General features: G+C 48.5%; 1 protein-coding gene across 1 annotated transcript in view; it reads right to left on the reverse strand.

Moving 5' to 3' along the window:
- LOC147747319 (FRAS1-related extracellular matrix protein 1-like) overlaps positions 1-25,002 on the reverse strand; it is a 1,022,199-nt gene that overhangs the window by 927,008 nt on the left and 70,189 nt on the right. The window lies entirely within an intron of this gene.

The following is a 25,002-nucleotide window of genomic DNA, read 5'->3' on the forward strand; positions in this document are numbered from 1 at the left end:
TATGTCCATGAGCAAGAGGGTTGTGCATTATCAGTGTTGACACAGTTGTTTGGAGATAAGCAGCGTCCATGTGCATATTTTTCATCGACTTTGGATCCGGTAGCTAAGGCATTGCCGAGTTGTCTGAGAGCCACAGCCGCAGCAGCTGTTTCTATTCGACAGTCTGCTGGTTTGGTGATGAATAACACGTTAGTGGTTATGGTTCCACACGCAGTGGACACGCTATTGAACAGAACCAAGACACAGCACTTAACTAGTGCTCGATTGTCTGGTTACGAACTAACTTTGTTAGCGAGCCATGTGCACATCAAAAGATGCGGTACACTAAACCCCACCACATTACTACCAATCCCAGTTGAGACCGAGAATGCTGAGGAACAGCATGACTGTTTTCTTAGAACAGAAGAAGAAACAAAAGGGAGAATAGACCTCCAAGATACTCCTCTTACTGAATGTGATGGTACCTTATGGGTGGATGGTTCATGCTTCAAGCTTCCGAATGGTGACACGACTGCAGCATATGCTGTCACCACCTTGCATACAGTCGTTGAAAGTGCACGTATTCCATTTAACTCAGCTCAGGCTGCGGAATTGGTTGCACTTACAAGAGCGTGTGTGTTGTCTAAAGGAATGAAAGTGAATGTGTACACGGACAGTCAGTATGCGTTTGGTGTGGCCCATAGTTTTGGACGATTGTGGCGTGAACGTGGGTTCCTGACGTCGCATGGCACAAAGATCCAGCATGGTCAGTTGGTGAATGAGCTTCTTGAATCACTGACTTTGCCTCTGCAAGTGGCGATTGTAAAATGTAGCGCTCACAAGAGGGTGACTGACGATGTTGGTCGTGGAAATGCGTTTGCTGACGAAGTCGCGAAAGAAACGGCAGGAAATGTAACGAACCGAATGTATGTTGCAGGCCCTGCCAGATGGATAGGTGATGTTGGAATGTGTAAGGACACAATAGAGAGTGTGAAATCGATTCAATCTGAGGCTACAGAGGAAGAGTTGAACATGTGGAAAGAAAGTACGGGCAGAATGGATGCAAATGGTTGTTGGGTCGAATTGTCAGAGCATCAGAGATGGTTGTTACCAGATGCGTACGTGCCTGCAGTTGTTACAATGGCCCATGGAATGGCCCATTTCAGTGTGAAAGGAATTTGCAAATTGTTGGCCCCGGTATGGCAGAATGCTGGAATACCCAAGTGTGCGGAGAATGTAGTTAAACATTGCATGATATGTCTGAAACACAATCCTGGCAAGGGAACCCCAACTCCAGCTGGTCATTTTGCACCTCCTACGTATCCGTTCGAGGTTTTGCAGCTAGATTTCATACACATGGAGAGGTGCAACAACTTAAAATACGTACTCGTTGTTGTTTGCGCTTTCTCCAGATGGGTAGAACCATATCCCCTAAAGGACAACACTGCCTTGTCCACAGCGAAAGCCCTTGTGAAAGAATTCTTCCCTAGGTTTGGAATGCCTAGAATGGTCTGGAGTGACAACGGGAGTGAATTTGTGGGACGAGTGATGAAAGTAGTGTGTGAAGGGCTAGGCATCCGACAAAAGTTCCACGCTGCAAACCACCCCCAATCAGCTGGATTAGTAGAATGCTACAACGGCACCCTAAAACTAAAATTAGCCAAGATCCAAGAGAGCACTGGTCTTAAATGGCCTGATGCTCTGCCCTTAGCGCTCCTATCCACCAGAATGACAGTGCATTCCAGAGTAAAAATTAGCCCTTATGAAATTGTCTTTGGCCGTCCGGCCAACATATGGGGAGTACCCAGACCCACCAAATTTAGCGAAATAGAATATCCTGTTTTGCTTGACTACTTGTATGATTTGACGGCTAAATTGCGTGTTTTACACCAACAGGTTCACGACTCACTGCCTCAAGCCTCTGAATCTCCAGGACACCCTATTGATCCTGGAACATATGTCCTCGTGAAAAATTTCCAAAGAACAAGAAACGACCAGCCCCGGTGGACCGGTCCTCATTTGGTCCTTCTCTCGACGAGATCTGCCGTCCGAGTGGAGGGAAAGAAAAATTGGATACACGGGACCCACACTAAACGGGTCCCGCTGCCTTTGCCTTATGACCGGTGGGTCCAGGAGGGTATCGCTGACTCAGACACAGAATCCGTACCAAGGTTCATCCCTTTCAGTGATGCTCGTGTAAAAGGAACAATTACAGAGACAGAAAGTGACAATTTGCTACAAGCAGCTGTGCCATCATCAGCTCGATTGGATACCTCAGAACCTGAAGCTCTGTTTCAAGATCATACAATACCGGGAAAGCAACGGTATAATCTGAGGCCGAGAAATACGGACTAATACAAATAAACTAATAAGCATTTTTTTTCCCTTTAAGAACTATTTTTGAAAACGCAGCTCTCTCCACCCGAGAAACGTGCTCATTTTTTTTTTCGAACCGCCATCCGGGTTCTGCTGCTAAGGCCGCGGTTGAAGCAGTCTTTGGAGCGCAGCTGGAGACGATTAGGTCTACAGTTCTGGTTGGTCTAAGGGAATTACCCTGGACTGAACAGAGGCCCTCCTTGACAGAAGCAACCTCTCACCGTGTGCAGCAACATAGAGGATGGAGTTTATCAACATGGAGAGACCTGCCAAACCTGTAAATTTTAAAACGAAAATATGTGGATTGGCGACAAGAAAAAGTTTTCTATTATTATGCATTTTCCTATTACTGAGTACAATGATGTTTTTAATAGGTTACACACTGTTTTCTTTACAAGTTTCCTTTGCCCTGACTACATCGCCCATACCTCCTCCTACTGTTTCTGCACATTCTTTTCAACCCCTTCCTGAACATGAGTTAGCTAGGAGATTGGAGTTTATTAATAACTCATTCATTCAACTTCTTCACCAACACCAGGTTGTAATAAACACGACAAATTGCTGGGTATGTGGACTTATGCCACACACGACTGATAAGGGTATCCCGTATTTTGTCCTACCTTTTAGTTACTACGGATCTTTGTGGGCATTTCAAACATTGTTTTTATTCTCCCTCGAACCATATTCCCCACGTTCCACGGGGAGCAATTCAGTCAACGGGGCATTACTAGTGGGGATCAGAAATATGAGTCAAAATATCGACACATATAGAATTCTCCCCAGAGACGAACTAGAAGCCTACCGTAGATGGAATGTAACAAAGTATGGAATTTTCTTAAGTGAGAGCCAGCGAGCAAAGAAATCCACCCCAATCTGGATAGTGCCCCACCAAGGTCACCTATGTCTGCAAGGAAATGGCAAAAATCCCAGAGCTCAGCTAGGGAATAGTGTCTGTACCGAAATATATGTCTACCCGTCTCAGACTTCCCCCTCATTTTCAGCAGCTAAGGGCACGTATTTCATCTGCCAAGGTAGAGCATACACATGGCTGCCCCCTGACTTCTCGGGCACATGTTTCATCTCGTTCCTGCTGCCACCCACCTACACGGCCGCGACAGATTACCATAGGACAAGGATAGTTAGGGGTGTTGTGAGTAAAGACGACACCGCGGAACAAGAATTTGGTGATTTCGCGAAAGGTTTTCTACCATTTTGGGGGCCCATGGTGAACAGTAGGGACATTCGCCAGCTGACAAGAGTAGTTGAATCCACCGTGATCGAAACGGCTGGTGCCCTTAGTAATCTGACTGCTGAGCTTCAGTCGGATCGACTCATGACCCTTCAGAACAGGGTCGCATTAGATGTCATTCTTGCAGACCGAGGTGGGGTATGTAAGCTGATCCAATCGAGTTGCTGTATATTTATTCCAGATAACGCTCCAACAGTGTACCAGTCCATCTCCAAACTGCATAAGATTTCCGAATCGATTCATGTAGATAAAGGAGATTGGTCTCTCATGGGATGGTTCTGGGAACTGATATCTGGCTGGGGATGGAAAATTCTGATGGTCGTTGGGATTGTTCTAGCCATTCTCTTCCTGTTCTGTCTATGTGTGCAGTGCGCTCCTGCAATGTGTGGCCTCTGTGCTACATCATGTGTAAGGAAGCCTGTGTCACAAAACGAACTAAGCACCAGAATGATGCTGCAGCAACATCTCAATGACTTTAGGAATACCAACCTGGACTCAGACTAGCATGAGATTAGGTTTAATTGCCTATGTTAGGGCAAAAGTAGGGTTTGTAGTTCCTGAAAATTTCTGGAACCCGTGAAATAAACTTTGTCGTATTTTGACGATTTTTATGCCAAAATACCGATAATGACTAGTACATTGTGCACAAGCATTTGCGTCACAATCAGGTAACGATTTCACCACAAAATCGCCATTTTCGTTTCTGAACCCTTGACCGCCATTTTGAGTTTTGGCATCCATCTTACATGTTGCCCTTCACATAGGCTTGCAACTGCAGCTGAATTTGATATCAAGGACACGTACACCTTAATCGACTTCCCTGCGACCTGGTCAAGCTGAAGCCATCCCCCCAAGCCAAACCTGTTTGGTCAGTTCCTCTCCCAGTGGCCGAACGAGAAAGCATCAACACACAACAGGCCATAAATCGCGTACATCGCACACACACCCTGCCCAAATCTTGCTTACACCTGGCTCTGCTCTTTTCTTCTCTTTTTCTTTATGATGAGGAGGAGCCCGGTTTTATTGAGGGTACACCGATATCTGATGGAAATGTTGGGCCTGGCCGGGTAATTGATCATGAACTGGACACACTAAATGTATACATGTCACCATGACTCTGCTTTTTCTTTGTAATGAAAATATGTGAATAGCCCACTGTAAATTCTAGAATGTTTGCACCGTAAACTTAAGAATGTTGCCTGAAGCCTAAAAAGATGTATAAAAGAAGAGACCAGGCTTTGTACATTTGAGCAGTCTCCTGAGAACATACATGCTGTTGTACTTCTAGGACGTTTGTTACCTGGTTGCAGCCAATACATTTGATCCCTGATTTCTCCTAGAAGACTCGTGTTTCTGTGGTCTGAATCAGGAAAGTACTCGAGGTCTACGGGTGTTATCCCTGACACCGCTGGGTTACCGGATCAGTACCGGTTCTGAAAAACCCAGTACCTCAGTACTGAGGTACTGGGTTTTTGCGTGGATCAGGCAAAGACTGCTTAATTTCTAACACTTCTGCACGTTTCCAGGGGACATGCACCCAAACACGTTGGAAATGAGCCGGTACAGCTGGTGGATTATTGGCCGGACCAGCGGCCACTGCTTACTTCCATACAGGAGGAACCTCTCTCATTGGGTACTGTCCTTTTCTCTTAACGAATGAATCTTGTTCAAACAACGACTGAGATACACCCTCATTCCTAAATGACAGTAATGTTGCAACTGCTTTGTCTACATCGGAACCCACAATCGTACCTTTTGCAAACTCAAACCGAACGTGACACAACTCAGACGGAATGGGCTTCAAATCATTTTCCTCCAAATCCTCATAAAGAAAAGTACACATTGTATCAAAGACATACCTCTGCTTTGGTGCTTCCCATTGGCGGAAAACATCCATAACAGACTCTAAGTCATATCTTGCGGGGTCGTTAATCCATTTACCCGCAAGACGATCTAATATTTCTTTTTCTCTAGAATCAGGCAGTTGACTACGTAACTGCGTGCGTTCCAAATCAGGGGTCGTACTATGTGACCCAAAGAAAGGAGAGAAAAGACTGGCAACAGTGTTTGTCATTCTCTGTCGAACCGAAGGAGAGGTCGACAGGACAGGAGATAAAGCAGATTGAGAAGAAGCTAAGGCAGAAGCGGTAGCAGAGGAGGTGGCAAGAACAGGTGAATAAGTTGCAGGAGGTAGAGATGGAGCAGGTAGCAAAGTTGGTGGCCCTTGAGGAGGCTGCACCGGAGGAACAGGAGCCAGCTGAAGAGTAGCTGGTGGTTGCTGTGGAGGAACAGGAGGCACAACAACCATAGGTTGTATAACTAGAGGTTGTGGAGGTGCGGTAGCATTTTGCGCATATGGGGGTGGTGAACTTAACAAATGCGACATTAGGGGATCTTTTTCAAGCTCTTTTGCTGCTTCTTGCTGAAGAGGCGGCAAAACTGGATAACATTTATCTATTACCATTTTACGTTGCCTGTGCAACGGCTCGCTCATCTGTTCTTCTTCATTGTCTTTATGCTGCCTGGCAGCTTGCATTATCGAAATACCCCTTTCTCTCTTAATCCTCTTCTCTAATTTAATTTCTTTTTGTTTGGCCTCCTTACGGCATAGGCGGAAAGAGTCAAACATTGCCGGCCGGGCTTTCCTCTTGAACAGTTTAACTTCGAGATTATCTAGGATTTCCGTATCAAAACTACCATATTGGGGCCATTTTAAAACACCATCCTTTCTGGTGTATTTGATCCACACTTCATTGTATGTGATGGGGCCTACCCCATGCTTCACATAAAGTTCATATGTTGGAGTTCCAATTGGAGGAACCGGACACGAGTCCTCCAATCGGGAATCCCTATTATTGCAACCAAGGCAAAACAAATTTCCAAGTCTGCTAAGACCAGGCATCTCCGCTCACTAGTCTAGCTCCAAACTTCAAAGGATTATCGATTACGATATTTCTCGTGAATACACGAGTCCTTCGGTTTTGGTCCTTGCAAGTACCAATACAAAACGGTCCAAAAGGGACACCAAACAAACTAAGGACTGGGAGGCGCTCCACTTATACTTAACTGAAATATCGATGACGTCACCAGAAGACTCGTCTATTGTTTCGCTCTACCAAACATCAAGGGTACAAATCAGGGCGGCAGTCAGGGCAGCAGTCCTTCGTAGCCGTCGGGACGCGGAGAACCTCGCAGCAAAGACCTTCGGAACCACGTCGACATGCAGGGGTCGCTGAAGTGGCTGGCCTTCCTCCGGAATTTTCACACGAAGCTCCTCACGAACCTCTGGCTTGGACCGGTACCGCTGATACCGCCCCACGTTGGGCGCCAACTGAGGTACTGGGTTTTTGCATGGATCAGGCAAAGACTGCTTAATTGCTAACACTTCTGCACGTTTCCAGGGGACATGCACCCAAACACGTTGGAAATGAGCCGGTACAGCTGGTGGATGGGAACTGATATCTGGCTGGGGATGGAAAATTCTGATGGTCGTTGGGATTGTTCTAGCCATTCTCTTCCTGTTCTGTCTATGTGTGCAGTGCGCTCCTGCAATGTGTGGCCTCTGTGCTACATCATATGTAAGGAAGCCTGTGTCACAAAACGAACTAAGCACCAGAATGATGCTGCAGCAACATCTCAATGACTTTAGGAATACCGACCTGGACTCAGACTAGCATGAGAATAGGTTTAATTGCCTATGTTAGGGCAAAAGTAGGGTTTGTAGTTCCTGAAAATTTCTGGAACCCGTGAAATAAACTTTGTCGTATTTTGACGATTTTTATGCCAAAATACCGATAATGACTAGTACATTGTGCACAAGCATTTGCGTCACAATCAGGTAACGATTTCACCACAAAATCGCCATTTTCGTTTCTGAACCCTTGACCGCCATTTTGAGTTTTGGCATCCATCTTACATGTTGCCCTTCACATAGGCTTGCAACTGCAGCTGAATTTGATATCAAGGACACGTACACCTTAATCGACTTCCCTGCGACCTGGTCAAGCTGAAGCCATCGCCCCAAGCCAAACCTGTTTGGTCAGTTCCTCTCCCAGTGGCCGAACGAGATAGCATCAACACACAACAGGCCATAAATCGCGTACATCGCACACACACACTGCCCAAATCTTGCTCACACCTGGCTCTGCTCTTTTCTTCTCTTTTTCTTTATGATGAGGAGGAGCCCGGTTTTATTGAGGGTACACCGATATCTGATGGAAATGTTGGGCCTGGCAGGGTAAGTGATCATGAACTGGACACACTAAATGTATACATGTCACCATGACTCTGCTTTTTCTTTGTAATGAAAATATGTGAATAGCCCACTGTAAATTCTAGAATGTTTGCACCGTAAACTTAAGAATGTTGCCTGAAGCCTAAAAAGATGTATAAAAGAAGAGACCAGGCTTTGTACATTTGAGCAGTCTCCTGAGAACATACATGCTGTTGTACTTCTAGGACGCTTGTTACCTGGTTGCAGCCAATACATTTGATCCTTGATTTCACCTAGAAGACTCGTGTTTCTGTGGTCTGAATCAGGAAAGTACTCGAGGTCTACGGGTGTTATCCCTGACACCGCTGGGTTACCGGATCAGTACTGGTTCTGAAAAACCCAGTACCTCAAGGTGGGACCCCTAAACTGCTCAGCGTGGTTATATTAGGGTCTCCTTGCCCCTGTGATGGTTCAGCCTCATCAAACTTTCCAGTGGCTGTCACTTGATGTATTTGTGGCTTGCTTATCTCTATGTTCTCGCCTAAACTGTCCTTGCGGATGGTCACTATAGAACTCAGAGGAACAGGTAACCCCGTAATTTTCATATTGCTTGAGAAGACAGCTGAACCTGCGTCTTTCAGAAAGGAAAATGTTGTCGTTATTTTTGGTTGGGAACCAGATGGTTTGTTGCCAACAGAGCCAGCCTCATGTAAATGTTGGTGGGACACACTGACTATTTTACCTCCAGATGCGCTTGGCGACAGGTCAAGTATCTGGTCGATAGCCGCATTAGGTGTCTCAAGATTTCCTCTCCGTTTCTTTTTGTTTTGTGGGACTACACCCCTCAGCTTCCCTGACCGCATCCTGTGCTTAACTGGTTTTGTTGTCCAAGGTGAGCCGGGCCGGTGACAGACAGTGAACGGCGTGAAAGAGCAGGTGGGCGGGTGAGCGAGTCTTCAATTGCAGACCCGCTCTTACTCCAGCTCCTGCACCAGTTGCTGGCAGCCGGTCTCGCCTGGACTGGCCGATCCACAAACACCGTACCCAAGCACCACACTGCAACCCGGTCGCCCGGTCTCCCGCGGTGGCGTTGACGGCTCCCAACCCAACCACGGCTCCAGGCGCCGAAGCGAAATCCCTCCGCCTCCTACAGATGCAGCTGCGGCTCGTTCAACCAGCGTGGTTCTCTCAGTCCCACTCCAACTTGCAAATTTAAATTTGTCTGTGTAGCCTCAGTTACGCCTCGAAGTGTGCCTTGATGATATTATGCCATCTGGTGGCTATTTTCAGACTCGCAATAACTTGTATGTAGTGAGCAGTTGGAAATGTTTAGGTTGTGGGGTCATGGGAGGCCGTGGAGAGGCCGTGGGAATACAGGAGTGCGGGGCATAATCCACCAGGCTCTCTGGCAATCCGCAAGCACAGAGGCGCACCACACCAAGCTGGGCCACCTCCGCCGGGCCAAGCTGTCCCTCCAATTGGGACTCATTCAATCATACACACCTGCCTCCACCTCGGCTGGTGGCAGAGCTGCTGAGTTTCAGCAGTTGCAGGAAGTATAAGGCTCAGACAAAGACTCCCCCAATATGGCAGTCCGCCCCACCTGTGCTCATCTTGCGATCTAGAGGATCGAGCCAGTAATTACAATTGTGGCAGTTGCAGCTGCAGCGACTAGAGTAGTTAAGGCTGTTGAGGCAACTGTGACTGTCACTCGTGTAAAGAAAGCGTAAAATCGATGCAGGGTTGATACCCGCACAGCACCATCACACCTACAGGAAATCCACAGATAGAACCGCAGGAACCGTAGCGAGCCTCAGCAGCCTTCCACAGCTCCCGACTCCAACCGATGCCGGCCTGCGGCCGCAACTCTCTTGATGCGGCATTACCCTCGAGCAATTTCCTCACCCGCTGCTTGCTGCCTGCTCCTCGCCGCTCCTCTCCGCCTGCTCCTTGCCTCGCTGCTGTTGTTGTTGCTGCTACCATGGCAGCGGTGGAGAACAAACGGACGAACTGGTGAGCCGGAAAAACAGGAAAACCAGGAGCGGACCACAGTGTGGTGTTTACCACACAAATAAGTTAAGACAAATGTTGAAGTTTAACGAGGTATGATTTATTAAACCTCATCCACAGAAAGCACAGGCTCAACTGCCAGGAATCCCGGCAGGACATTCCTAGCAACAGCACATCACAGGGAGTACGTTCTATATTCTAAAGAGAACAAAGCTTGGAGAGAATAGCATACAAAGCTTAGCATTACACATCTTCCTTCTTAACAAAGTAAAGAAAAACATTAAGGCAAGAAAAGTAAGAAAAGTGAATAAAACTAAAGAAATAAACAAAAACAAGAAAAACAAGTTCATACATAGTCATTCATGTAAGCAGGAGCCTTGCGTAATCTTTGGCTCCTAGCACGAACACCAGGAGTATTACTGGAACTAGGTGGGGGAACATCAATGGGACCAAACAAATGTTTATCAGAATCTGCATCATCTTGTTCACCACACCTGGACTTTACTACAACTACACGACTTTTGTTTCAAATTCTTCCATCATTAGTTTTGATAGCATTCCTAAAAACTTTTATTACAGATCTTACATTTGTGTACTTAGACCAAGATTGACGTCCAACAGGTGCTTTTATTTTGACTAAATCCCCTATATTGACTTCTTGGAAATAAACACATTTTTTATCATCAAAATACAATTTCCTATTGGCTTGTTTTTCCAACTCCTTCTCCCTCCAAGGACCAATGTGATTATCCACCAACCCTTTATTCAACTTCATCCAACCAGGACACCACATCGTATTGGGAATTCTGCCTTTAAATACCTCAAAAGGAGATCTTACAGTGGTGGAGTGAGGTGAACAGCGATAAGCCTCAATCCTTTCCTTGAGAGCTATTTTCCAATTTAAACCATTAGCCCTTGCAAGCTGAATACATTCTTTCAACGTTTTATTCACCCTCTCAACAGCAACATTGGTCTCGGGATGATACAAAGAAGATTTCCTATGGATAACACCACAAACATTCAAGTATTCGCTAAAAACAGAAGAACAAAATTGGGGACCATTGTCCGACAATATACTATTAGGAAAACTTTCCCTTTTGAAGATTTCCTCGAGAAACTTAATAACAGAATGAGACGTATCTTCTTTTCTTCTAAATACTTCTCCCTTACTTTAAATAATTATATATATTTTAGTTTGTGATAATTTTTAAATTATGTAACAATATTTCTTGAAGATCCTTATAATCCAGTCAGAATGCGTGTAGAGAGAAAAAAAAAATATCACCATTGAGCTGTTTATTATTATGACCGTGTACAGATAACTCACAGCAAAACAGCGTTGATTTTATTTCTTTTCAGAAGACAGAACAGGCAATTGTTGGTAACAGAACGTTGTCTTTTATTATTTTTTAAAAAAATTTTTTTGTTGTTAGAGTCAAGTTTCGTACGTCACAATGCTTTTGCTGGTAGAGGGAAAGCTGTTTACACGAGTCAAGTTTCGTACGTCACAATGCTTTTGCTGGTAGAGGGAAAGCTGTTTACACGATATGTCATTGACACGCACACGCTGAGACGCAGACGCTGAACAATGCTCCGATGAAGCGCACGCTGCTCTCAATGGAACGCACACGTGAGTGAAGGCAGCGTCACTGAAACGCAAGGCGTTTGAGCAGCGTTCGGAACGGCTTCTCCTGATTTTTTATCAAAATCCAATTAAACCCATTTTAAGGCCTCCCGCCACACTCCTCACCGTAATACTTCATGATAGAGTCAAACGACTGCCGCTGGGAAGGCTACGCTTCCATTTAAATATACTGCCGCTGGAGGAGTGAAGAGGCGATACCTGAGCAGGCTTCGTGTTGAGGTAGGTAGGGTTCTCTTCCGATCGTCGCCAAATATATGTGGTGTTTACCACACAAATAAGTTAAGACAAATGTTAAAGTATAACGAGGTATGATTTATTAAACCTCATCCACAGAAAGCACAGGCTCAACTGCCAGGAATCCCGGCAGGACATTCCTAGCAACAGCACATCACAGGGAGTAAGTTCTATATTCTAAAGAGAACAAAGCATGGAGAGAATAGCATACAAAGCTTAGCATTACACACAGAGCAACGTCAGGATCTCAAACCCCGTCTCAAGGTTGGGTGTAAGCTACGATGTGGCACTGTGACCCTATCCCACGGGGATATTTTTAAAACTAGGAGGGGCACGTGACCACCGTCCCACGCTACGACAAGACCCCGGGCATCCTATCCCCTAGAGCTAGTGTTTTTGTTTGGCGAGGGGGCACCACCACCGCAGGTCTTGCACCATGGGAAGGGCCAGCAAGTAAGCAAGCAGTTGGGCCCCAGCGAAAGAATTTAGAACGGCCGGTGGGGGGCCCGCTGACCCCCGTTCAGACTGACCCTGCGCGAATAATGCCTCGGCAGCAGGAGGTTTGACGAACGATGGCAGAGCGGGGCAGGACTGGGAGCCCGGTCCCCCGGCGGCAGTGCGGAAATCGAGCCCGAGGCTGTGGGCCTGGTCCGGCCTTATCATCTACTCTACGGCTCCTGACGCGGTAATACCCGCGAGACCACTGCGGCCATCACCCGACAGTAGGGACCAACAGGGGAAGAACACCGCCAGTGAGCTTGCCACCCGGCGCGTCTGCGGGCTCTGCTTCCCAAGGATTGGGTCTGGAGACCACATCAACGGAGATTAATCGCAGTGTCCAGGGAACCCATCCCCTAATACACAGCTCTGTTGCCTGTCAGTGAGTGTGTGTGGGCAGGGAATAATTCTGTTACCTGCCCATACTGACCTGGCAGGTGAACACAACTTTGCTCCCACCTTGGCTTGAGCAGTGAAAAATGCTGATACCGCCCGGACGGGAGGAAAGCATGAAATAAACACCCATCAGCACTCAATTATGATGCAGATCTAGGAGCCAGAAGGGGCTACAAGAGCCCTGGAGCTCCCCCTGCAGTCCCTAATGTTGAAGGAAGTATTGGTGTCGCAGGTGGGCATCGGTGCGCTCACCAATATCCTAAGGCCCCGGCTCCCCCCGAGTTATAGTTACTTTATGGCACAAGTTATAGTTAGTTGAGATAAATATAAATGGTGAATTTCAGTGGGTTTTTTTGTTTAAGAAGGTTGGTTTTAACTGACATTTTCACATAACTATAAAGTTTCTGTTTTTCTCAGGGAATTTCTATGTTTTCTTTTTATGTAAATTAATAATATTATAATTCCTGAATATATTTTAAAAAAGATATATAAAAATGTAGGTTTAAAATGTATAGTTATCTGGGCATTGCCAAGCGATTTGATTGACAGCAGGCAACTGGTTTTGCTATTAACTTTAGTGCCGTTTAACAAATCTTCACAAAACTTTAAAATAAAAAGTTCGGGGGTATGGCCAAGATGGCGGACTAGACGGACGTGTCTTTGGGAGGCTCCTCGCTCCAAACCCCTTCCTCTGGCCAAAATCAGAGTATGTGTCCACAACGCTGCATGTTTATTGGCCCCTGCATGTGAGGGAGTGAGGAGCTACACCAGGAGTGGTTCCAGAGGAGCTGCAAGACAGTTCCCTGGTACCCCGCGCTGAGAGCCACGTTGGGCGCCGATTCTGGAGGCGCCAGAGAATCAGATCGTCAACGGTGCGAGGGAGCCTCCGGGAATCAGATCAGCCACCCCTTGGACAGGGAGTAAGCCGAGATGGAGGCGGAGGCTGTGGGGTCGACCTCATCATCGACTGCCAGAAGGGGCAAGGGGGAGACACCTGCTGCCCTAGCCCACCATCGCAGAAATTGAGGCCGGGGCTGCAGGGCTTGCTAGCGTGCAGATGGTGGCTAATCCGCAGGGACACTGACAAGAGTTGCCCCCACCTCACCTCCACTTTGAGAAGGTGAGGAGTGGGCATAGACCGGGACCTGGGGAGGTGACATCATTGCAACGGGGAGGTGCCGATCCCACAGCGGACCGAGGAGATTGCCCGTTCTCGCAGCCCGGCGACGCAAAAAATTGAGGTCGAGGCTGCGGGGCCTGGTCACACACTGTTAGATTTAGCCTCCAGAAGCAGAGCCGAGGGCTCCCACCACCACCGCAGGTCTTGCACCATGGGAAGGGCCAGCGAGTAAGCAAACAGTTGGGCCCCAGCGAAAGAATTTAGAACGGCCGGTGGGGGGCCCGCTGACCCCCGTTCAGACTGACCCTGCGCGAATAATGCCTCGGCAGCAGGAGGTTTGACGAACGATGGCAGAGCGGGGCAGGACTGGGAGCCCGGTCCCCCGGCGGCAGCGCGAAAATCGAGCCCGAGGCTGTGGGCCTGGTCCGGCCTTATCATCTACTCTACGGCTCCTGACGCGGTAATACCCGCGAGACCACTGCGGCCATCACCCGACAGTAGGGACCAACAGGGGAAGAACACCGCCAGTGAGCTTGCCACCCGGCGCGTCTGCGGGTAGTAATTGCGCCGTGAAAGGAGAGAAGTGCTAGAAGCAAGGCCCCAGGGACAGTGATCAGGCGCGCATTAAGACCTCCACTGGCTCATCCCAAGCGCGGGTGGGCGCAATTATCCCTTGTGCACAACCCCCACACAAAGACTCAGCCCTAGTACGGTGCAAGGAGGCACCAAGCAGCTGTGAGCCCAGCTATTGTCTCTCACCCTGATTCTTGGGCCTACATCGGGGGGAGCCCCCTGGGATCAACGGTCCCCCCAACAAGGCCATATATGCTTCTATGAGCTGCCAAGACCTAGCGAGGCGAGGGGGGGCTTTGGCCTACACTTTCACACCACAGGCATATCAATGCTTCCCCCCACACCAGTGGGTCACGTGGAGAAGGAGGCAATGTACCGAGCCCCCGCCGAGAGCCAAGGGACTAAACCACCGATTAAATTGAGGGCCACAAATCATGGACAGGACCTCATTGCAGTCCCCAGAGACATCCACTGCCTTTCACCGGGGCCCGAGGCACGAGCCCGCTTGAGTGGGTGGTCAGCCATGGCATCAACGCGCGGAAAAGGGGACTGCACCCTCACGGACATGCTCCTAAAAGGGTCTAATGGAGGGGACAAAGGCCCTCCCTCCCCCTCTCAATCCAAACAGCTGACAGACAATGCGGAGGGAGAAGTACCTATCACTAAAGCCTTTCTAGAGGCACTCTTCAACTCTCTCTATGAGGATTTCCACACACTCAAACAAGAGGTGACGGGGGAGGTGCGAGAGATACGTCGCGACGTGGACGGCTTGGGTGAGTGTGTGGCCGCCATTGAGGATGACGACCACACCAGGAGTGAGGAAATAGAACACCTTCAACAGGACCTGCTATGTTTCAAGAAGCAAAAGGTGGACCTCCAAACTCATGCCGAGGACCTTGAAAACAGGTCTTGTCGAAACAACATACAAGTCCGGGGGGTTCCACAGTCCATGGAGGGAACGAACGTACCGCAATATCTACAGGAACTTTCAGAGATATCCTTGGGGTAGGTCCAGAGCAAGAGATCCGGATAGACAGAGCGCTCAGAGTGGGCCCACCGCGGCGGGGCCCTGCCCCCCCTCCTGGCATCCTGCTTGCCTTCCTGATTTCCCTCCGAAGGAGAAGATCCTAAAAGAAGCTTGACGAAAACAACCTTTAAAGTATCAGGGTCACGCTGTGGCGTTTTCCAGGACATCTGGCTTCAGAAAAGTTCCAAGCGGTCACGTCCTTCTTACGAGACATGGGGGTGACATTTTCTTGGGGTCAACCATTCAGACTCATCTTCAGATGGAACGGCGCGCTACACCAGATGTGGTTCCTTAAGGACATTGATCACAGGGAACCGCAAACCTCGCCACCCCGGTCCCAACAATCACGAAACGGCGGATGGTAAATGGTGCGCAGACGATGATCCTCAACAGCGGCTGATCTGAAACCGGACCATGCAACCTTATGTAATGTAATGTAATGTAATGTAAAAATTACTTATAAAGCGCGGCATTCACCGGACGGTTTCTTGGCGCTATTCACTTTATTCAACAAGAGGCAGAGAGCGGGGGGAGAGGAGATTATGAGTAAATGCCATGGAAGAGATGGGTTTTTAGGAGAGACCTGAAATGAAGGTGAGAGGAGGAGAGTCTCAGTTCCAGTGGCAGTGAGTTCCAGAATGAGGGTGCCAAAAAGGAAAATCTGAGACCTCCGTGTTTTTTGCGCTTGAAGCGAGGAGTTTGAAGGAGCGCAAGGTGAGAGGAACGGAGGTTCCTGGAGGGGGTATAAGGATGCAAGAGGGAAGAAATAAAGGAGGGACCGGTGCCGGCCAGAGATTTATGAGTCAGGCAGCCAAGTTTGAACTTGCAGCGCTCCGAAACAGGGAGCCAGTGGAGGGCCTTGAGGAGAGGACGGACGTGTTGATGTTTTGGTTGGTGGTAGATAAGGCGAGCTGCCTGATTCTGAATCAACTGCAATCTGCTGATTAGGTATTGTGGGATGCCAACATACAGGGCATTGGCGTAGTCGATCCGAGAGATGACTAACGCCAGCAGTGCCAAAGTGAGGGCTTCATGGTCAGAAAGTGGGCTATTTACTGGATCTTCCGGAGCTGAAAAAAACAAGAGGGCACAGTGGCATTGACCTGGTGCTTCATAGAGAGGTCTTGGGAGATGTAAATCCCGAGGCCTTTCACTTTGTCCGCCGGGTGGGGGGGGGGGTTCCGAGGGAAAGGGGCCAGAAAGTGGAATTCCAGGGGTTGGATGAGCCTCCGACAAGAACGAGCTCCGTCTTGTCGGGATTGAGTTTGAGATGGTGAGTGCTCATCCAGTTACTGATATGGCAGAGGGTGGACTGGAAATCTTGAGCCGCTTCGTCCGAGGAGTCGAGATTGAAAACGAGCTGTATGTCATCTGCATAATTAAATGCAGTGAAATTCCTACCGCGGAGGGAGCGGATCAAGGGGGTGAGGTAAAGATTAAAAAGAAGGGGTGACAAGGATGAACCCTGCGGCACACCGCAGGTGACTCTCGTCCGGTTTGCTGTGAACTGGGAAAGACGGACCGATTGATGGCGGTCCGCAAGGAATGAACAGACCCAGTTAAGGGCCGTCCCGCTGATGCCTGCCTCTTTGACACGGTCGACTAAGATGGTGTGATCGACCGTGTCAAAGGCCGCTGACAGATCTAAGAGCACCAGGGCTTGACTGATGTTGGAGTCAGCGCCTCTACGAAGTTCCTCCATGACAGAGAGGATGACCGCCTCTGTCGAGTGGGCAGGTCTAAACCCAGCTTGCTGGGAGTCTAGAAAGTTGGAGTCCTCGATGAAGGAGCTGAGGACGCTGGTCACATGCGTTTCGAGTACCTTGCTCAGGTAAGGCAGAAGGGAAATGGGGCGGAAGTTGCCCAAGACCGAGGGGTCGGCGTTGGTTTTTTTTAATATGGGGACCACTTCGGCGTACTTGAACTGACTGGGGACCACGCCGAGCAGGAGAGAGTTGTTCAAGAGGGCCAATGGAGGGCCAGGGCAGGTCGAAAAAGCAGTCCGGAGAATGGCCGGAGGGCAGCAGTCTGTGGGGGAACCAGATGAGACTAATAGCAAAGATATCTTTAGATTTTTGCGCGGAGTTGAAAATTTTTGTGGAGAAGTAGGCAGATTTAGCAGCTCAGATTGCAAGTTTGTATTCTCCGGATAATTTTAGGAAGTGGGCTTTTTCTAGGGGGTCGTAATTATCGCAGGAACGCGAGCCTGCGTGGAGGCAGTATCCAGGGATACCTCACCTGTAGCCTAACTAGATTTCCAAAGGGGGAGCACTTTTGCTGCGTCTCATAGCTGGCTAGGGGGAGTTGGGGGGCCGAGCAGTACAGAGGCTGCACGCTCCCGCAGATTATTTCACCAAATGCCTGAGTTATGGGTAGTCAGGCATTGGACTTGGATTGCTCTTTGTGGGTGCTCAGTTGGGGTTAGGGAGGGGGGGATGGGGGTTTGTTTTGTTGGGGGGAAGGGAAGCTGGGGTGTGGAGGTAGGAGGACGAGGGGGGGTGGGAACGGGTGTGTTGCACAAGGTGGGGGAATCATGTGGTCGTCAGCAAGGGGCAGGCTTACCCGGGGGTACGCTCATTCTACGGTAGGGTAGTATGTCAGACACCACCCTAAAGGTAATTACCATGAATGTAAAAGGGCTCAACAACCCTATAAAGCGACGGGCCGTGCTATCATATCTGGAGAACTCGGGCACTTTGATCTGCTTGTTGCAGGAGACGCACTTTCTCTCCAAGGACTAGCCCAGAATGCGTTCCAGAGCCTTGCCTCACCAGTTCTTCTCCTCCACCACTGAGAAGAAAGCGGTGGTCGCTATACTTTTTGCCTTTTTGCCAGACACTTTAGAGGTCAAGTGTGGGACAGGGTTGCTGAAATTAAGGGCAGGCTCCTGGCTTATTCTGTGCGGGTGGAGGGTATGTCCTTAGTCCTTGGGGCTATATATGCCCCCAATTCCGGACAAGAGGCCTTTCTAAAGGGGGCTATGCCTGACATACTTGCCCACCCTACACGATTCACATTAGTGTGTGGCGACCTTAACCTGTTGATGTATCAGGAGAGGGACAGATCAGGTCGACGGTACGACTCCACAAGGGCAATCTCCTTGAAGGGAAGGCAGTGGTTATCTAGCAGAGGCCTTTCAGATATCTGGCGGTAGGCACATCCCCATGCTACTCATTACACTTTCTACTCTCACGTTTACCGCACATACGCCAGGCTTGATAATTTTGTGCAGTCCTCCGATCTTGCCACAACAGTAACGGATGTGGACATTGTCCCCGCCGCAATCTCAGATCACGACGTGGTCACACTCACGATGACCGTCCCACATACAAAAGCACAGAGAGGCCGATGGCGCCTACGAGAGGCCCTCTTGCAGCAGAAAGGTGTCACACAACAATTACACAAACCCATCAGTGAATACCTTCAGCTTAACGACAAACCTGACGTACCTTTGACAGCGATATGGGGAGCACTTAAAGCGGTGGTAAGGGGAGACCTCATAGCGGTGTCCGCTGCTGAGGCCAAAGACCGAAAAGAAAAAAGAGAGACACTTTCAGCGCAGGTGGCGGAACTAGGGAGGGTGCACAGCCGCACTGGGGCTCCTAGGATTTGGTGACAGCTAAAAGCGGCCAGGGAGCAACTCGCTAGGCTCGACCTGGACCGCGGAGAACATGCAGCCCTTCGACTGCGACACACGTACTATGTGGGGGCGATAAAACGGGCGACTAATGAATGACCATAGTATTCCAGCTCCCAGGTTCAGCAAACCATTAAAAGCCGTAAAATCCAAATGTAAGCGCATAGAACGGAGTTGGAGGAAAGACTATTCCCCTGAAGCCAGGGATGCCTATAAAAAAGAATTAAAACAATATCACAAATTATGCGCTTTAGCTAGGGCTACCTTTGTCTCTAAAACGATCTCTGAGGCCACTAACCAATCCAAAACTCTTTTTGGACTGGTCAAAGAACTGGCGGGCTCCGAGGTCACCGCTAAACCGCCTCCCTTGAACAACAACTAGTGCGAAGAGCTCGCCCAATTCCTCACAAAAAAAATCGAAACTATTTACCAGGATATAGCCAACTCTTTTTCAAATATGACTCAGCACTCACAGACAACCACTTCGAATACCACTACCTGCTTCACAACGTCTGACTTCCCTGGCATTAATGCACACCTGGATTCATGGCCACTTCTCAACTTGGACGCCCTGATAAATATTTTAGGTAAATTAGAATCTGGTTCACCCAAAGATCCACTCCCCATCCAAATATTAAAACAACTTGACAACTCCCATTTATCAATGATTTGTAAAACACTTAACCTTTCCCTGCAAGATTCTAATGTCCCGGCTACTTGGAAACACGCCATGGTGACACCTCTCCTGAAAAATCCTACGGCAGACCCAAGCGTCCTATCCATCTACCGCCCTATTTCTCTTCTGCCAGCCTTTTCTAAGATTCTTGAGAGGCACATTCACTCCCACCTCTCCCAGTTCATAGAATCTAATAATATACTTCATCCCTCGCAATCCGGCTTCAGAACCGGTTTTTCTACCGAAAGAACACTACTGGGAGTTACGGGGAATCTGCGTCACCACCTTGACAGAGGAGATACAGCTGCGCTTATACTACTTTACCTCAGCGCAGCATTCAACACTATCTCAGATACCATACTCATAAAGACATTAACCTCACTGGGCATCTGCGGCCCAGCACTGAACTGGCTCTCCTCTTTCCTCACACATCGCACGTTTCAAATCTTCTCTAACACGGCAACTTCCAATATTCATGCTTTACCCTATGGCATTCCCCAGGGCTCTGTGCTCAGCCCCCTACTTTTTAATTTGTATGTCAGACCGTTGGCTCATATCGCCGAACAAGCAGGTCTCACCCTATTCACGTATGCTGATGACTCCCAGATCACATTCTCCCTTTCAAACCATGGTCCTAGCTCCACCTCCCTCCTGCAGTCAGGCTTAGAGAAAATTGTCACCTGGATGAACAACAATCTCCTTAAATTGAATGGTGGTAAGACCGAAGTACTGATTCTGGGACAAAGACAAGACCTATGGAGTTCTAGACATTGGCCTGCCGTGATGGGCACCCTCCCTCTCCCATCAGACCATGTACATAATTTGGATTTTACCATCGATAATGCCTTGGCCATGCACCAACAGGTAAGCAAGGTCTCGGCCACCTGCTTTACAATCTTGCGGTGGCTCAGGAAAATCATCTGGATGCTGCCAAGCGACACTCAAAAATCTGTGGTCCATGCCCTTATAACTTCCCGGCTGGACTATGGAAATGTCCTCTACCTAGGTGCTAGCAAGACAGTGATAAGACGACTACAGTTGGTACAAAACGCCGCTGCAAGGCTATTGTGCAAAATTCCCAAAACAGCCCACATCTCTGGACACCTCCGAGAATTGCATTGGCTCAGGGTAGAGAGCCGCATTAAATTCAAAACCCTGAGCTACATGTTTAAAATCAAATTGGGCTCAGCTCCACTGTACCTACAATCCCTTGTTCATCCCTACACTCCTTCTCGCCACCTTTGGTCTTCATCCCAAGGTAACCTAATGTACCTAGAATCAAACTCTCTAGGATGGGTGGCAGATCTTTTTCCTACCTGGGCCCCACACTCTGGAACTCTCTCCCCCTGGTGATCCGCAAAGAAACTAGTTACATCTGCTTTCGCAGAGCCATTAAGACCTGGCTCTTCAACCAATAACGCTGTTCACTGTGTTAAACGTTAGGTTACTAAGCACTTTGCCCATCCAGCGCCGGGAAACCCTTTTTGGGTAGCTGTCGCGCTTAACAAGCTTAATAAATAAATAATAAATAAATAAATATAAATAAGCAACCTCAGAGCATGAGTCCAAAGGTCCAAAATCAATACTCTCCGGGACGCTTAGGGACAGGAGCTTCAGGAGGACAACAGGATAGCGGAAGCCTTTAGGGCCTTCTCTGCCTCCCTCTACAGTGCAGATCCCTCTTTGGACAACAGGGGTTGCCTACCTGCATGGGGCGGCGGTCACTTCTCTCAATGCGGCAGGCGCCGCCTCCCTAGACACACTCATTCAAACAGAGGAAGTGATCAGCGTGATAGCGCGCTTAAAGCCTCTGAAAGTACCAGGTCCGGACGGCTTCTCAGCCGTTTTTTATAAGACATTCTGCCCTTTGATCATGCCGATCCTGACCCAGCTTTTTAATTCCTTCCAGGGGCCAGGTTCCATCCCACCAGATATGCTCGCTGCCGACATCATAGTATTGCCTAAGCCAGGAAAGGACACGTTTCACTCTACAGGCCTATATCCTTGCTCAATCTCGACCTCAAGCTCTTTACAGGGATTTTGGCGGTGAGACTGGGCCCCTGCCTACCGGGCATCATAAAACCTGATCAGTCGGGATTTATTCCCAACAGGCAATGAAGCGACAATACGAAGCGCATCTTACATTTAATGGACAAAGCCCACTTTAACAACTGCGATGCGGCGCTGCTCTCGGTTGACGCTGAGAAAGCGTTTGACAGAGTGGACTGGGGGTTTCTGGACAGGACTTTGGTGCGCTTTGGCATAGGAGATCGCTTCAGGGCCTGGGTCGCTAGCTGCTATGATTCACCTCGGGCGGTGGTCCGAGTCAACGGCACAGGCTCGCAACCCTTTGATATCAGACGCAGCACCAGACAGATGTTCCCACTTTCCCCTCTCCTTTTTGCGTTGTACATAGAACCTCTAGCGCAAAGAATCAGAGTCAATCCTGACATATTGGGCATCACCTTTGGGGGAGAGCCACATACCATCAGCCTATATACTGATGGCATTTTGGCTGCACTGGAAAACCCTAAACGGTCCGTGCCAGCTTTCTTGAAGGAAATGGAGACCTTTGGAAAAGTATCCGGTTTTAAAATGAACACCGGGAAATCCATGATCCTCCCTCTTGGCTGCAAAGCACACAAGTCTGTCGGTGGGTTTGGGACATACGGGGGACTGTGATCTCGCACTTCGATCCCTTATCTGGGAATCACTCTGACGCCGAGCACTACGCAGACCGCCAATCAAAATTACTAGGAACTTTCCTCCCAAATACAGGGAGACTTGAGGAGATGGCGGCCTCATCCGCTACCACTTTTGGGTCGTATAGCAGCCGTTAAAATGTCCCTTCTACCCAAAGTCCTGTACCTATTCCAAACCATCACAGTGACCCTCCAGCTAGGATTTCTAAAGAAACTGCAAGACGCCATACAACAATTTATATGGGCCGGGAAACGCATGCGGATGCGCAGAGACCTTGCTCACCGTGCTCCGCTGGAGGGGGGACTGGGGATCCCCAATCTGTTGCGATATTTCCATGCGACACAGTTGTGTTATTTTTTCTAGAATGGAACCGCCCTGAATCGGAGAAAAGGTGGCTCTTCCAAGACAGAGCGATGGCGCAGATGTCGCTGTGGAAAATCCCCTTTTTGAAATGCTCTGATCGGCCGGCGAATCTCAACAAGTCACCCATCACGCGAACGATAGTAAAGTGTGGGACACGGTGGCGGTCAGCAAGGGGCTCACTACTTTCCCGTCCCCTATCACACCACTCTTCGATAACCTTGCCTTTGCTCCAGGGCAGGAGACACATGCGTTTGAGCAGTGGAGAGTTTCTGAATGTCAGTCGGCGGGACACCTATTCGATCTAGATGGTTTTCTCCGGCTCGAAGCCCTAACGGAGATGTATAACCTAAAGGCTCCACGGCGGTACCAGTATTTTCAGATTAGGCATTGGGGTAACACAACCTGAAATATGGTCGCTGGTTGGCAGGCGACTCACGGCCTACGAGAAATGGCTCATCACAAAAACGTCTGACAGGCAGGCGATGACGGACCTTTACAAAATGCTCAGCCCACCGTCCCCCACGCCACGTTCAGACGGTCAAAGGAGATGGGAAGCAGAATTGGGGAGGAGCATCACTGACAAAGATTGGCAGACTATATATTACAGGGCCCACCGCACAGCCAGGAACACGGCCAGTAGAAAAACAGCAGTTAAGATCGCGACCTACTGGTATCTAACACCAGTCGGACTAAATAAAAGTAACCCAAACCACAGGCCTACATGCTGGAGAGGTTGTGAGGAGATAGGGACTCTGACTCGCCTGTTGTGGGACTGTGTATAGGTGACAGACTACTGGAAGACGGTCTTAGATGATATCAACGCACACTTTGATACAGAGATCCCCGGCTTTCCGGCCTATACACTTCTAGGGCTCACAAATGTGCTCACATTTCTACTAAAGTCGATCAGAGGCATGCAAATGGGGTTGGTAATGGGGGTTGCGGTTCAGCATATTTTTTTGTTATGGGGCACTTCTCGGCGTCCCGCACACATAGGTTGGCTTCATAGAATCTGGTATATACTAGGCATGGAACAAATTCAAGCAACTCTTACTCAATCCACGACATCTTTCACCACCAGATGGCAGCCCATCCTCTCACTGTTGACCAAGGGATTTAACGAGATAATATGTCCCAAATACTTACGATTGCTGCGGCTCACAGACACATCTTCCACAGAGGACACCCCCGAATGATGGGATAGGAGTTGGTCCTTTGATTGGGTGTCTCCACAAGGCGAACACGCGACACTTCGGTTGGGGAGGGAAGGGGGAAGAGGGGGGGTGTTTGGAGTTTTGGGGGGGTGGTTGTTCATTCACAGGGCAGTCAGGTACGCAGACCATTGATGCTTGTCCCAATCCTGCTCTCATGGACACATTACCTTCAGGTAGCTTATGGGCCCGACCACCTTTCAATTCCCTGGGGGCTGGGGGGGGGTTTGATGTCTAACGTCGGGAGTTCAAATAGGACATGTGATTGTTGTAATGTATATTTCCTAATTCTCTTGAAACTCAATAAAACAAAGTTAAACAAAACAAAAAAAATAGTTCATCGACATCAGCTCTTGCCACTAAAGTTTTTGGGGTGATCCATCAAGCAGGGGCTAATAAAAGGGGGTGGGGGCTCCCAAAACACACACAGTTTCCATCGGGAATTTGAGAAAGTGCTACAGCCAAAACAGGTTAATGAAAGTACACCAAATTTGACAGAAAGCTTGATCTTTACTATTTTTGTGAGTTGGTGTAAATCTGTTCAGTAGAAGTGAAGGTTAAATATGTATACATATATAAATGGTTGGGTGCAGAAGAGTCTCACAAGGTTCCCCGGGGCATGCAACTTCAAATATGAAGTGATATGATTGTCTGTGAGGGCCTTTTTTACCATTCGTCCATCTCTCAGGAGTGAGAGTCTCCTGTGAGACCCATGAGAGCAGTCACTCTGATTGTCTGGCTACAAAAATAACATAAAATGTCCTTTCCTCCAACTAAATAGTCTTGAAGCATAAAAGAATATTTAAATAATACCAGACCCACACCATTCCATGGGGGTGTCGCCATTTCACTTTGGATAATTAGAACACTCTTCATGAAAGCTAAGCTGAACATGAACATTCTAATTGCAATCCAGGTCCAAGGTTAGCTGCACCTTGCAGGCAGCATGTTCACAAATCTATGATTTCTTCTAATTGAATGTTTTAGCAAAACATGTTGTTATAAAGCTCTATATATAAAATTAAACGATGTTTCTACTGTTTACATTGATAACAGTATAGTCCAGTATTTCACTTTTTGCTTCTAATACGA

This window comes from Lissotriton vulgaris, chromosome 1_1, assembly GCF_964263255.1.
Source record: "Lissotriton vulgaris chromosome 1_1, aLisVul1.2, whole genome shotgun sequence".
In the NCBI taxonomy this organism is placed as follows: Eukaryota; Metazoa; Chordata; class Amphibia; order Caudata; family Salamandridae; genus Lissotriton; species Lissotriton vulgaris.